Source organism: Terrapene carolina, unplaced genomic scaffold, assembly GCF_002925995.2.
Source record: "Terrapene carolina triunguis isolate 2854851 unplaced genomic scaffold, T_m_triunguis-2.0 Scaffold85, whole genome shotgun sequence".
Lineage (NCBI taxonomy): Eukaryota > Metazoa > Chordata > Testudines > Emydidae > Terrapene > Terrapene triunguis.
This window is the reverse complement of record NW_020664436.1, coordinates 52639942-52653574: the sequence shown is the minus strand read 5'-3', so window position 1 is coordinate 52653574 and position 13633 is coordinate 52639942. Positions and strand designations below refer to the sequence as shown.

Genomic DNA, 13633 nt, shown 5'->3' with positions numbered 1-13633 from the left:
CTGAGGGACCTCACACTCACCATAAAAAGCTCGAGTCAACAGGAAAGTGAGGCCCAAATTTATGTGTTACAGGAAAATTAGAAGAATTAATTAGCCAAGTGTAACTGCTATTTAAAAGTGATTAAGGAAGAAGTAGGCAGGTAGACACAAAATACCAGGACAGTCGACTTATTTCTCAGTAAGTGAAAGCAATTAAACTAAATTGATCTATATTTACTAAAGCAAAGCATGATTATAAGATTGCATAACATGAAAGACAAACAGTAACTGCCATATTTCCAAGGAGATGATGCATTACAGGAAATTCTTATCTTGAAGTGATGGCAAATGTGTAAATTATCTACAGTAACATCATGGGGAGATGCGGTGTGGGTGCGGTAGGTCCTTTTCCTACCATCTCTGGAGAAGTGTCACTGTTAAGACCGGTTTAGATGTACCACTCTTGCTTTTCAAAAGTCTATCACTTTATACCTAGTTAAAGAAAGAATGAAAAATAAACCATTAATAAAGCAGTAATATTGTCGGACATATAAAAGGACATGAGTTTATAACTTAAATGTTAAATACTTTGATGCAGCAGTCTAACTAAAGGCAGTTTTAGGAACATGACACACATGACCTAAATCTCTCTGTCAAGTCAAAAACTGACTAGTCAGGATACATCTGTGGTTAAATCACTGGACTGGAGCTCAGATGATCTTGGCAGAGCTGTGAGAATAATGGATTTTCTAGTTTGTTGGAAATTTCAAAATGTTAAAAAAAAAAGGTTAAAATCAAATGAAATGTTTCATTTTGACAAAATCAGAACATTTCATTTTAATTTTGACTATTTTTAATGTTAGGACTTTTAAAAAGTAAAAATAAAGGATATTTTTAATCAAAAACACATTTCAAACCCAACATTTGAAACATTTCATTTCAAAAGTGTCAATGCAAAATATTTCAATTTTTTTGAAATTTTTTTAAAGAAAATAATCCTGTGAAACTAATAGAGATTTGTGAAGCATTTCAGTGTCACCAAATCTGCATTTCTCAATGAAAAAACATTTTGGCTGAAAAATTTCATCCAGCTCTCCCACAAACTTCCTGTATGTCCTTGGAGCAGTCCTTCAGCCTTTCTTTCTGACTTCCCACATCTGAAATGAGGATACCACCATCCGCCTCGTAGGTAGCGAGTTTACACGATAAATTCACCTCATATTTATGAGCTACTCCCATGGTGTAGTGATGCAGGCCGATAAATACCTAGCATGGCCGGCTCCAGCATTTCTGCCGCCCCAAGCAATTGGGGGCAATTGGGGAAGAAAAAAAACAAAAACAAAACGCGATCGGCGGCGGCAGTTCAGCGGCAGGTCCTTCGCTCCTGGAGGGAGTGAGGGACCTGCCGCCCCCGAATTGCCGCAGGTGCCGCCCCTCTCCCTTGGCCGCCCCAAGCCCCTGCTTGTTAAGCTGGTGCCTGGAGCCGGCCCTGATACCTAGATAGACTGTTACATTTACAAGTCTCCTAGGAGCTTCTGTTCAAAGTTATAAACACATTAGGAAAAAGGGAGTGGGAAAAAAATAGAACAAAAATCACAGTCATCATTTTTAAAACATTCCAGTGTGCTAATGAAGCCTCATTTTGACGTTGAAGCCTCTGAAGCTAATTCATCATGATGGAGACATACTACATTTGTGCAAACTGTTATGGCTAATAGCTACATCTCATGAGCCTCATTAAGTGAACAGTCACACATTTGTGATTGTTACGTCAATCCTGAAAGCACTTAGAGGCTCTTTCTAGACCTTGACAAAGTATGTTATTTAAGAGTCAACTGTGCTCAGGAATTGTACAAGACAGAACATACAGTCAGCCCTTGCCCTGACCAAGATATTTCAGTAGCAACTAATTATTTTGTATGGCTCAAATTTTCAGGTACTCATCTTGAGGACTTCCTCCTAAATTCAGGCCCTTTTTTAAAATGTCTCAATTTGGGCACCTAAAAACTGAGGCAAACAAAATCACTAATCACTTTTGAACAGTTTGGCTTTACTGTCCAGAACTGAACAGCAAGCAATAGTCCCATTCAAGACAACTGTACAAAATGAACAAGAGCATTTCTGTAAGGTAAACTTTCACCACAAACTCATTCCAGTTTATTTACGATGATTTCTCCTCAGAGCTAATTAACATTTAATTCAATCTCTTATGTAGAGCTGGTCAAAAGTTTTTGAATAAAAACATTTTGTGGTAAAAATTTGTTGTTGTTTTTTTTAAATGAAAATAAAAAATTCTGTTAAAATCATGAACATAAGAACAGCCATACTGGGTCAGACCAAAGGTCCATCTAGCCCAATATCCTGTCTTCTGACAGTGGCCAATGCCAGGTGCCCCAGAGAGAATGAACAGAACAGATAATCATCAAGTGAGCCATTCCTTGTCATCCATTCCCAGCTTCTGGCAAACAGAGGCTAGGAACATCATCCCTGCCCATCCTGGCTAATAGCCATTGAAGGACCTACCCTCCGTGAATTTATCTAGTTCTTTTTGAACCCTGTTATAGTCTTGGCCTTCACAACATCCTCTGGCAAGGACTTCCACAGGTTGACTGTGCATTGTGTGAAAAAAAACAATTGAAATGAACCATTATAAAACAAAAAGTCAACATTTTTTATTTTTTTTTATGCGCTCCACTAATGCATGATACTCATGGTACTTTTACTTTTCTATATGTACAACTACTTATCAGGTTAGATATGTCTCAGATTACTTGTTTTCTCTACCACCTAAAGTATTAGCCCTGTACAGAAACATTAAAATAAAAATAATTCCCTGAAAGCTTTTGTTTATGGACTCAGGCCCTGATTCAGGAATGCATCCTTGTTAAAGACTTTAACGCTTAAGGTCTATCCTGAATACAGTTGGCATTGAGTTTGTTTCAATTTAGCTGCTATATCTATTTCCTTTCCACCCCCAAGATCCATTCAAAATAGCTCAAGGGCATCCTCCTACTTGAAATTCTCCAGGGATCAGCTGAACCCATTGATCAAGACTGCCGGACATAACTAGTGCCAAACGTGCCATAGAAAGATAATGAGTCAAACCTGGCCTGAGCAGTAGCCAGTAGTTGCCCACAAGTTTTCAAGTCTGTGCTTTTACACTTCAATAATGTGCAGATCAAGGTGAGATGACAAGGACAGCATATTTACAAAACATTGTAGTGAACAAGAGCCAGGCATATATTAGAAGGAAAACTGTCTTTGTTCTTCTCAAAACAAGACCAAAATTATTTATCAGTTTAATTCTTTAATCTCTAAATTGCCATAAGGAAAAGCTGTATTTTCATACACACCAAAAGAGACAAATCACCTGCCAATAATATTTGATGGTAGAACCAAGAAGCCCATCCAAAGCACCCAATACATACACCTCATCTTCTCACTTCTCTGCCATCCTATAGATCACATGGCAACAGAGGCCTTTTTGGCAACGTGTATAATTTCCTTCTTTATCAATGAGTTCAGTGAAGGTGAAGTTATCATGGCAAATGGCTCCCAAGAAAGTAGAGTCATCTGGTGAGAACAGGTTAACGCCTGTGATGGATGCGCTCCAGTTGACAGCAACAGGATAGGTGGGTGAAGACAAGGGCATGATCTCAGTTCTGCAACCAGGAGGTGGCTGTTCCTCTGGTTGTATATCATGATGAAATGCTCTGGGCTCACTGGGTACATGGATACCACTCCCAGTGAGTGAGAGACAGGATGGCTTTCAACAGAGTGGGGTGGTTGTCAAGCTGTCTTGCAGTAACTCAAGAGTGTGAGTACCAGCTTCAGGGCTGGCAGACTGTTAAGAACCAGAACACAAGCTCCAAATTGGCTGTGAGTGCTACACTTAGATTTCACCAACCAATTATCAAGTGTAAACTCCTCAGGCACTATAACAGCCTAAACATGGAGTCAGAGACCGTCCCCTTGGTTACGCCGATCTATATTGTCACCTAGGCAAGCCTACCTTTGTGATTGATGGTCCCTTACACCACAAATCACAGCAATATTCAGGTTACTTCCAGTCCCAAAGGACCAGTTATTTACCCCAGGTCAATTGCACCTTAGATCTCACACCAAAGCCACCGCTTGCAGCCAATTCTAAAATAAACTATATACAGATTTATTAATAGGAAAAGGAAATAAGAGTTATTTACAAGGTTAAAGCAGGTAAACATACATACACAAATGAGTTACAAACTTAAGTTTCAACAGATAATAGAAGGTTCAATAATAAGCAAGGTCTATGGGTATGTCTGCACTGCAATGTAAGCCCAGGGTTAGTGGGACTCAGGTCAGCTGATCGGAGCTAGAGAACCTGGGACTTAAGCATCTGCACTGATTTTTAACCCTACATTAAGAATTTTCTAACCCAGGCTGGTACCTGGGGCTCTGGCTTTCACACTGCAGCACACAGACCCAAGTCAAACCAACCATATCCCAGACTCCCTAGTGCCCTCCCTAAATGTGGCCACTCTAGCCCTTTGACTGTGGTGCACTCTGGGAAAACTTTGCTGCCCCCCTCCTGCACATTACAGGCAGTTTGGACAGCTTACAAACACTGCCTGCTGAGCAACATAGAAGGGACTCCTTTTCAAGAAGTTCTCTTGCTTGCACTTTCACTCCTGTGTCAGGAAACAGGCAAAGCTTCTGTGAGGCACTAGGGGACATTTCAGCAGCGTTTTCTGACCCACCAAAAGCACCTGACAGAGCTTCAGATGGACCAAGAAGAGGAGGCAGCAGAGGAGAAAGAGTACCCTGGCATGGCAGACTTGCACTGGCTGATGCTGCTCAGAATGCTCGGTACAAGTAGTTGATGCCCTCTACACAGACTGGTGCTTTTGGGTGCAGGGCCACAAGCAGAGACTAGTGGGAGCACATCATCATATGGACCTGGGGTGACCAGCAGTGGTCCAGAACCTCATGAAGAAAGCTACATTTTTGAAGCTTTGTGAGCAGCTTGCCTCCATCCTCCAGTATAAAGACACATGCAGGAGGCTACCCTTGCCTGTCCAGAAGTGGGTTGGTATAGCTGTGTGGAAGCTGGCTACTCCAGACTGCTACAGATCTGTTGCCAACCAGTTTGGTGATGGAAAGTCAATTGGGGGTAAAGTGGTGGCAGAGGTTTCTGAGGCACTTAGGCATTTGGTTTACCCCAAAGTGGCAGACATAAAAGATATTCCTGAGGTAAGTGCTGGATTTGAGAATGGGGTTTCCAAACCGAGCTGGAGCCATTGATGGTACTCATGTGCCCATAGTTTTCCCTCCTCAAGGAGCATGTGACTATATAAATTGCAAAAGATCCTATACTCCATTGTTATGCAGGCCCTCATGGACCACAGAGGTTGATTTATGAATGTCAGCGTGGGCTGCACTGGGAAAGTTCAGGATGCCAATTTTTTTCGTCAATCAGGAGTCTACATTCATGGATAGGCTGGGACACTATTCCCACCAAATGACATTGTCATAAACAGAATTACCCCCCCTACCATTAATCTGGGGGACCCCAGCTACCCCCTTTTGCCTGGGTTTATGAAACCATACCCTGATTTCAGAGGCCCTGTGAAAAGACGGTTTACTTACACTATCAGCAGGTGCAGAATGATTGTTGAATGTGCTTTTGGAGATGTCTACAGACCTATTTGGACACCAGTGTCATCAATACTGCCTGCTTTATTGTGGCTTGCTGCGCTCTTCACAATCTTTGCGAAGCCAGTTGTGAGCCATTTCCCACCAAATGGACCCATGGCAGCAAGGGGATGCTGAACTGGTCCCCTCAGCCAGAAAGTGCAGCTACCACAGCTGGTGCTGGATGCCCCCAGGTTACTGAAGTCAGGGATGCTTTGTGCTCCCACACCCTGGCCTTGCATTGCCCAGTGGAAGAGGGGGAATAGGACCTTTATGAATGTGCTTGGAAGGAGGGCTAATTGATTGCAGGGTGTGGGGGATTGATTGCTATGCAATGAAGTTATGAATGACATGACTTATGAAATGGGGGTGGGGAGTGATTCACAGCATGGATTCATATAAGGGAAGTGATTGAAGTGTGGATTGTTGTACCTGATTGTACAGAGGAATAGTGTTTGCTTACTAATTCCTAATTGTTCCTGATCATGTATTTAGCTTTATTATTTCACATCATGATTGTATGATGAGATGCAGTGAGAGCAATAAGCTTTCTTGATTACATAAAGCCTTTTATGTATAAAAATGTACTGTGCTAATAACAGTCACCCATTGCCAGGCAGGCCAGCTGCCATTACAACACCCAAACACCAGTTACAAAAATACATTTCAGGAGGGGGGAAAAAGGTGCATGAACAAGTGCAAACATGGCCAAAAAAACCTACGACCGCATATCCCCAGGTTCCCTGTTCTGTTTTCCCTTCTTGCCCAATTTTCTGCACACTTAGCATTGGGGTGGAAGTGGAGGTATCCACGGGAAAGGGGGTCAAGACAGAGGACTGCATAAGGTTTTAGATGCCCTGCCTAGCCGCTTATGGAACCCAACTGCATGGGCTTCCCAAACATGAAGTTTTCCAAACTGTTTCTGAGAGTATGTTGCAGGAGAATCAGGCCATGGTGTGGGAGAGGCAGCAGGAGTCAGTAAACTTGCAGCCATGACTGATATGATCCACTCAAAGAGCTCTCTCTCTGCTGAGCTCGGTCCTCTTCCCTTAGCTGCCATTCCTGGTCCAGAAACTGCGTAGCAAGTGCCTGCTCCTGCACTGAGACCCTGTCCTAAAGCTGTGCAGTCAGTCTCAGCCTTTCCTCCTGCCTCTCAGTATGCCATGTCTCCAGTCTTAAGTCCCTCTGATTCTAGTAATAAGATACATTTCCTCCTTGTTTGGGGTTTTTATTCCCTTCCTCCCTTCTGTCTTGAGCTGCAAACTCAGCTGATGGGAGGTATTAACTTGGGAGACTCATCTTCATTGGGGAAGGGGGCAAAAGAGTATAAACAAAGACTGTTATTCTCTTTAATGTTCTACTCTAGTCCATCTGGTGTTGATGGGCCTTCCTTGTTGTGCAGGATGTAACAGCTTCTTTTGGAGACCAGCATTTCACACTAGTTAATGTCTCTCTCCTGTTCAGTGATTTATACTGTTACAAAGGTTCACAATGCAAGTGTTCCAATATTACCTTACAATACGGGATACAGATATAAGTGAGATTAGTGCATGCAGAGCTCACAAGCATTCACTAACGTCTAAAAACTAAACATATTCTTATAATTCTAGTACCTATTTTAACAATACTAACAGATAGGTGAGCCAGGCTGATTTCAGCTATGCATTTGTCAGTATTCAGTTGCGGCATGGGGACCTTGGCATGAATTGGCACCTGGCCTGCCAGCATCAGTGTCAACACATTGCATCTGAGAGAACAGTAGACCAGTTCACAGCTATATAAACATTTTCATTTTTAAAGTTAAAAATACTGAAAATCGGCAATTTAAAAATGTCTCTATTTATTTTTGATGGATTTAAAATTGGAGCCATTTAGAACACAAACAGCATAAACAATGCTGTAAATCTAATCTGAGTTAGGGTGAACATAAGAACAGCCATACAGGGTCAGACCAAAGGTCCATCTAGCTCAGTATCCTGGCTTCCGACAGTGGCCAGTGCCAGGTGCCCCAGAGGGAATGAACAGAACAGGTAATCATCAAGACATCCATCCCCTGTTGCCCATTCCCAGCTTCTGGCAAAAAGAAGTGGGACCATGTTTTGCTGCATTTTAAACATACATAACTTTAAAGTTAACTCAAATCAAGATTATTTGATTATTCTCAAACATGGATCAATCTTAAACTCTACAAAACAAAACTGGAGAGAAAGTTGCCAAAAGAGAACATGGAAGAATAATTACCATCTGGGGAAATAAATGTAGCTACCTAGCCTGCCTGCAAACCAATGTAATAGAAGCAAAGTAGATGAACGTGTGCTGCTTTGACTTCTGTCTGTAAAAAAGAATCACAGATTAAAGATCCAATATCATGAAGCCAATTCACTTTATCCCAAACTGCAAATTATCAGTTCATAGCCATGCTGGTGTTGTGTGTATTAGCTGGAAGAATTAACACCCATCCCTATCAGGACCGGATCTAGGCACCAGCAAATCAAGCACCTGCTTGGGGCAGCACAATTTCAGGGGCGGCATTCCGGGCGCTATCAGAGGTTTTTTGTTTTTTTTTTGCTTGGGGCGGCAAAAAACCTAGCACCGGCCCTGATCCCTATAGCCCAAGCTGAATGGATTTCCATAGCAGTCAAAACAGGGCCATGAAAAAGTATGTCACAGCAAGTGAAAAAGCTGAACTGTCTAAAGGGTGTGTTGAAAGTCACAATCTCTGGCTTGTTTAGGGTAATCAAACTGTGTTTCTGACCTAAACAGATTATACTATCCAAAAAATCATATTAGCAATAAAAACTGAATCACTGTGTGATAGTCTTATAAGCTGGCTGTAGGTTAACAACTAGAGCTCTCACCACTGTGCTTTCTGGTGGATACGCTTATGCCGCTAAACCTGAACTATTATATTAGTTGTAACATTCAGAGCCAGAACTGAGTAAGATGTTTCCAATTTTTATAATGAGTCATCTCTGCTATAAGTTAACATACATTTTATGAAAATGACACAAATAGGTATTACAGTACTATTATTTACTAAATGCATTACTGTAGTGCCTAGAAGCCCCAGTCATGGAGTAGGACCTCATTATGCTATGCACTGCACAAACACACAACAAAAAGACAGTCCTTTGCCTCAAAGAGCACACAATCTAGGTAAGTTAGCCAGTACTAAATAAGTATCAGGGGATAGCAGTGTTAGTCTGTATCCACAAAAACCAACAAGGAGTCCGGTGGCACCTTAAAGACTAACAGATTTATTTGGGCATAAGCTTTCGTGGGTAAAAACCCACTTCTTCAGATGCAGTACTAAATAAGAGGTTTGTGACACATGTAAGACCTGGGAAGTGTGAGGAGTTCAAATGACTATACTGAAATGTGCCGGATGAGCACAGACTTTGGGGATAATAAGTGTTACGTGGGTTTCCTTTGGAATCCCTGGGCAGAGGTTAATGCAAATTCCACAATCCCAGTTATGCAAAAATCCTGCCTTTTGAAGCTATGCCTTGAGGAGAGGACATTGACTGGTGATTACCTGTTCCTGAAAACAGGAGACCAAAGGTCTGAGCCGCATAAAAAAACAGCTGAACAGTGCAGTTGGGGTCTGGTTCCTGATCTAAAAGCTGACGTGGACTGGCAGTTGTGTGGTCTGAAAGACTAACACCTATCCGAGCCCTATGTTGGATCTGGGGATAAGCTCTGGTAAATTTTTACCATGTGTGGTAAGTTCTTTTATATGTTTTTCCTCTGTAAAGCTTTTGCCTTAAGAGTAAATGCAGTTCGCTCTGTGAAGGCTGCTTGGGAACTGGGGCACACAGTTGTAGCCCCTGGAGAAAGAGTTCACCACAGGTGCTGGACCCCGGTCAGACCTGACTGGAGACATCACAGTGAGGTGCAGAGGGACTGCAAGCCTAAGCCCCCAGTCTGGAGGGAGAGAGATGCAAGTCTCCTCCCCAAGAAAAGTTATGGCTGGGAAGCCTAAAACCTTACATATGCATCCTCAAAGGAGACGGGGGGGGGGGGTCGTCAAAGGTGCAGTTAACTTTTAAACTGTGACAAGGCTAACTGCAAAATTTAGCAGATAAAATAAAAAGAAATGCAAATATGACCTTTCCTCACCAACTCAGGCAAAATGCTGAGGAAATAAATGGGTTTTCAGTGAGGGACAGCTCAAGACATCCAAGTGAACCAAATTCTAGAGGTAAGAGCCCTTCACTAGTCTGTGGCTAAGCCTTCAACACTGCCAACCTATTACTAGCTTTAAGTTAATTCTAAAAAAATATTTGAAAAGATGCCAGAATGGTGAAAAGGAATTAATTGCTTAACCAAGTAAAAGCCATTTCTTACCTTGTGGTATTGTTCCATCAATCTTTGTTCTGAATCAAAATCAACATTTGTATTGCACTGATAGCGACCATCCTGAGGTTCTTAGGCTCACTGGAATTACATGGCTTCTTGTCCCCAGTGATTAAAACCACATAGATAGATCTGGTCCTTGCCAAAGAGCTGAGTCCTTCATGCATTGATGCAGGAGCAAATCTGTTATGTTCCCAGCATACACACAGACAAGTTACATTAAACCATAACATACTCTTGCTCGAAGGTGCACCATGACACTACTTTCTTTTTTGGAATTCAGAATAATAATACAAAAGAAACCAAAACCAGAAAGAGAGAAAGCAGGCTGCTCCCTAAAACAGAAACACAACTCACCCCACATTACTATAAGCAAGCTGTTTGCAGACTGACACTGATAGCGTGCTTCCATACAGAACCTCCTGTTTTTAATCAGGACCTGGAAACCCCCCTGAGAATTTGAAGTGATAGATCACAATTTTAACACACCACCAAAATCTAGTTCATTTTTGGTTCATTTTGAACGAACAGGATCAAAGCAAAGTAAGATTCTGAATGAGGGATGAACAGGGCCGGTGTAACCACTAGGTGAACTAGGCGGCCGCCTAGGGCACCAAGATTTGGGGGTGCCAAAAAGCGGTGCCCGGCGTCATGGGAGTCAGCTGAGTGGGGCAGGGCGGGGAGCGAGGCCTCCATAACAAACCCACCCCTGCAGCGAGGGGCACCATGCAGGATGGTCAGTGAGTGCCTGCGGCGGAGCAAGGAGGAGACAGCCGGCTGGGTGCAGCGACCAGAGCGGCAGAGGGACGGAGCCGTTGGGGGAGGCAGAACACGGTCCTGAGCTCAGGTGAGCTTCGCCCTCCAACACGCCGCACCTGGGGCCAGGCGCAGCCGCCTCTTGGGGTGAGGGAAAGTGAAACTAAACCCCGCAGTGTGACGGAGGGGAAAGGGCTGGCGCAGGTGCCGCTTCCAAACACCGACCCCCTCCTCTACTGGCACTGTGCCAATGCGGGGAGCCAGCCCTAATACCCAGGGAGATCCTCATCTGCTCCCTGGGAGAGCCCGGCTCTGCCCTCCTTGCCCCTGGGTCCCTCCCCCCCCCCCCCGGAGGGCAAAGTACTCAGAGCCTGAGAATGTTTAGAGACCCTGCAAGCTGGGGGCATTCTCAGCCTCCTCCTTGCTCATAGGTTCCCCCAGGCCAGAAGGGACCATTGTGATCATCTCCTCTGACCCCCTTGTATTAATTCTAATGAACAATGCCACATTATGCAGTATTCATTTTTGAAAGTTTATAATAAGCAATGCTCCGGGGGGGCAGGGGAGGGGAAGGGGAAGCGCAAGGTGGAAGTTTTGCCTTGGACGCAAAATATCCTTGCACCGGGATGACACAGACTCGGGGCTTGTCTTCACATACACCACTAGAGCGGTGCAGTTGCATCGACGCAGCTGAGCTGTAGTGCTTTAGTGAAGATGCTACTACGCTGATGGGCGAGTTTCTTCCATCAGCATAGTGGAAGAATCCACCTCCCTGAGAGGTGATAGCTGTGTAGGTGGGAGAAACACTCCCATTGACATAGCGCCGTCTACACAGCTGGTAAAACTACGTTGCTCAGGGGGGTGGATTTTTCACACCTCTGAGTGACATAGTTATACCAATATAGCTCTGTAATGTAAACCTGGCCTTAGAGTTAATATTTCAATCACTGAATTCCCTTTGGGTGGTGCGAATGGCATGAATCCACAGACTCTTTCATTTCCCAAAAACTTCTCTTTCTAGTTTAAACCTCATTATTGCTCTGCTCTTACCATAATTTAAAACCCTTGGTCTGTTAAGCTTTAAAAAAAAAAAAAAAAGGCAACCAAAAAACCTAGCTTCTAATTTCTTAACTTTTTTTCTTTTCACAAAACAGTATCTTTCCCCAGCTCCTTGCAACATGAATTAAGGTAGTTTTCTAGATTTGAATGGGAATATTGTACATACTCTGAAGTGATAGACAGTCACAGAAGACAAGGTGTAGAATAACACACACACACACACACACACGAAACATGGTTACATGGAGAGGATTTCTTGTCCCTCCTAACAGCTCCTTACTCGTGTCCACATCAAACTGATTTCCTCATGGATAGGTGGCTCACTTGATGGACTGTGCTGCTGGCCCACTGGCAAACCCGTGCCCAAATCTATGTTCTTGTGCTGATGGACAGCATCATCTGTGGCCATGTTTACTTGTCTTGCAGTTCCACATGGCCACAGCCAGCAAAGCTGATGAGTTCATCAGAACCTTTTGGAAAGCAGAGTTGGAATCAAAGTTGGATTTTCTACTGCTAAATTAACTGAACCTGCATTGAGCTGTGCAATGGGTTGGAGGGGGAAAAAAAGGACAAATGTCAATGTGGCCAAATCTAATCAAAAACATAATTATGTAAAATTATCATCAGGGTTAAAATAATTATCAGGTAGATCCCATCCTTGGGCCCTCTGAAAAGTTAAATTCCAGCCTTTTTAAGTATCTTCACTCCTTTAAGGCTGTGCACCTCCTGCTGTTCAAAGCCATCACATCACTCTAATAGAGTAAGCTTACAAGTGCAACAACAACACTTAGAAAAAAGTAGCCATAGCAATTACACACCTGCTGAATCCTTGCTACGTATAGCACCGAAATGACAGAGGAACACAAAACTTCCAAAGAACATGTAGTTCTGGTGCCACCTACTGACAAACCATTCAAAATGTCTCACGATAACTCATGGAAACATGTCAGTTAATTTGAGTTCTAAAAGGTATTTTAGGTTATATTTTGTATCATTTGATTTGGAAATCTCCCATCCATATACTCTTAGGCCTGAAATCAGATGAGATAACAACCAAATCTAATATTGTTACAACCATCTTCATTGAACATTGTTGAGCCATAATAGTTTAAAGAATAAAACCCACTCATGACAAAAGGAAAAGGGCGGGGGGGGGGGAAACATGGCAAATCCTGCCTGAAGCCGCCCCACTTCGTTCCCTTTCTAACATTTAAGTGTTGAAATAATAGATTCATAGGGCTTGAAGGGACATCAACAGGTCAATTTGTAGGGTGACCAGATGTTCCGATTTTATAAAGACAGTCCCAATATTTGGGGCTTTGTCTTATATAGGCACTTATTACCACCACCATCACCGCCGCCCCCTCCACACACACTCACACACATCCTGTCCCAATTTTTCACACTTACTATCTGGTCACCCTATCAATTCCTCCTTGCACTGAGGTAGGACCAAGAAAACCTAGACCATCCCTGACAGGTGTTTGTCCATCCTGTTCTTGAAAACCTTCAGTGATGGGGATTCCACAACCTCCCTTGGAAACCTATTCCAGAACTTAACTATCCTAATAGTTAGAAAGTTTCTCCTAATATCTAACCTAAATCTAGCTTGCTGCAGATTAAACCAATTACTTCTTATCCTATTTTCAGTAGATGTGGAAAACAATTGATTGACATCCTTTTTATAACAGCCTTCATCATATTTGAAGACTGTTCACAGGTCTCCCCTCAGTCTTCTTTTCTCAAGACTAAACGGGTTGAGTTTTTTTTAACCTTCGCATAGGTCAGGTTTTCTAAACCTTTTATCATT

General features: G+C 42.9%; 1 pseudogene; it reads right to left on the bottom strand.

The window, feature by feature from the left end:
• Positions 1–390: 390 nt before the first annotated feature.
• LOC112112088 lies at positions 391–12232 on the bottom strand (annotated as a pseudogene).
• Positions 12233–13633: the final 1401 nt, after the last annotated feature.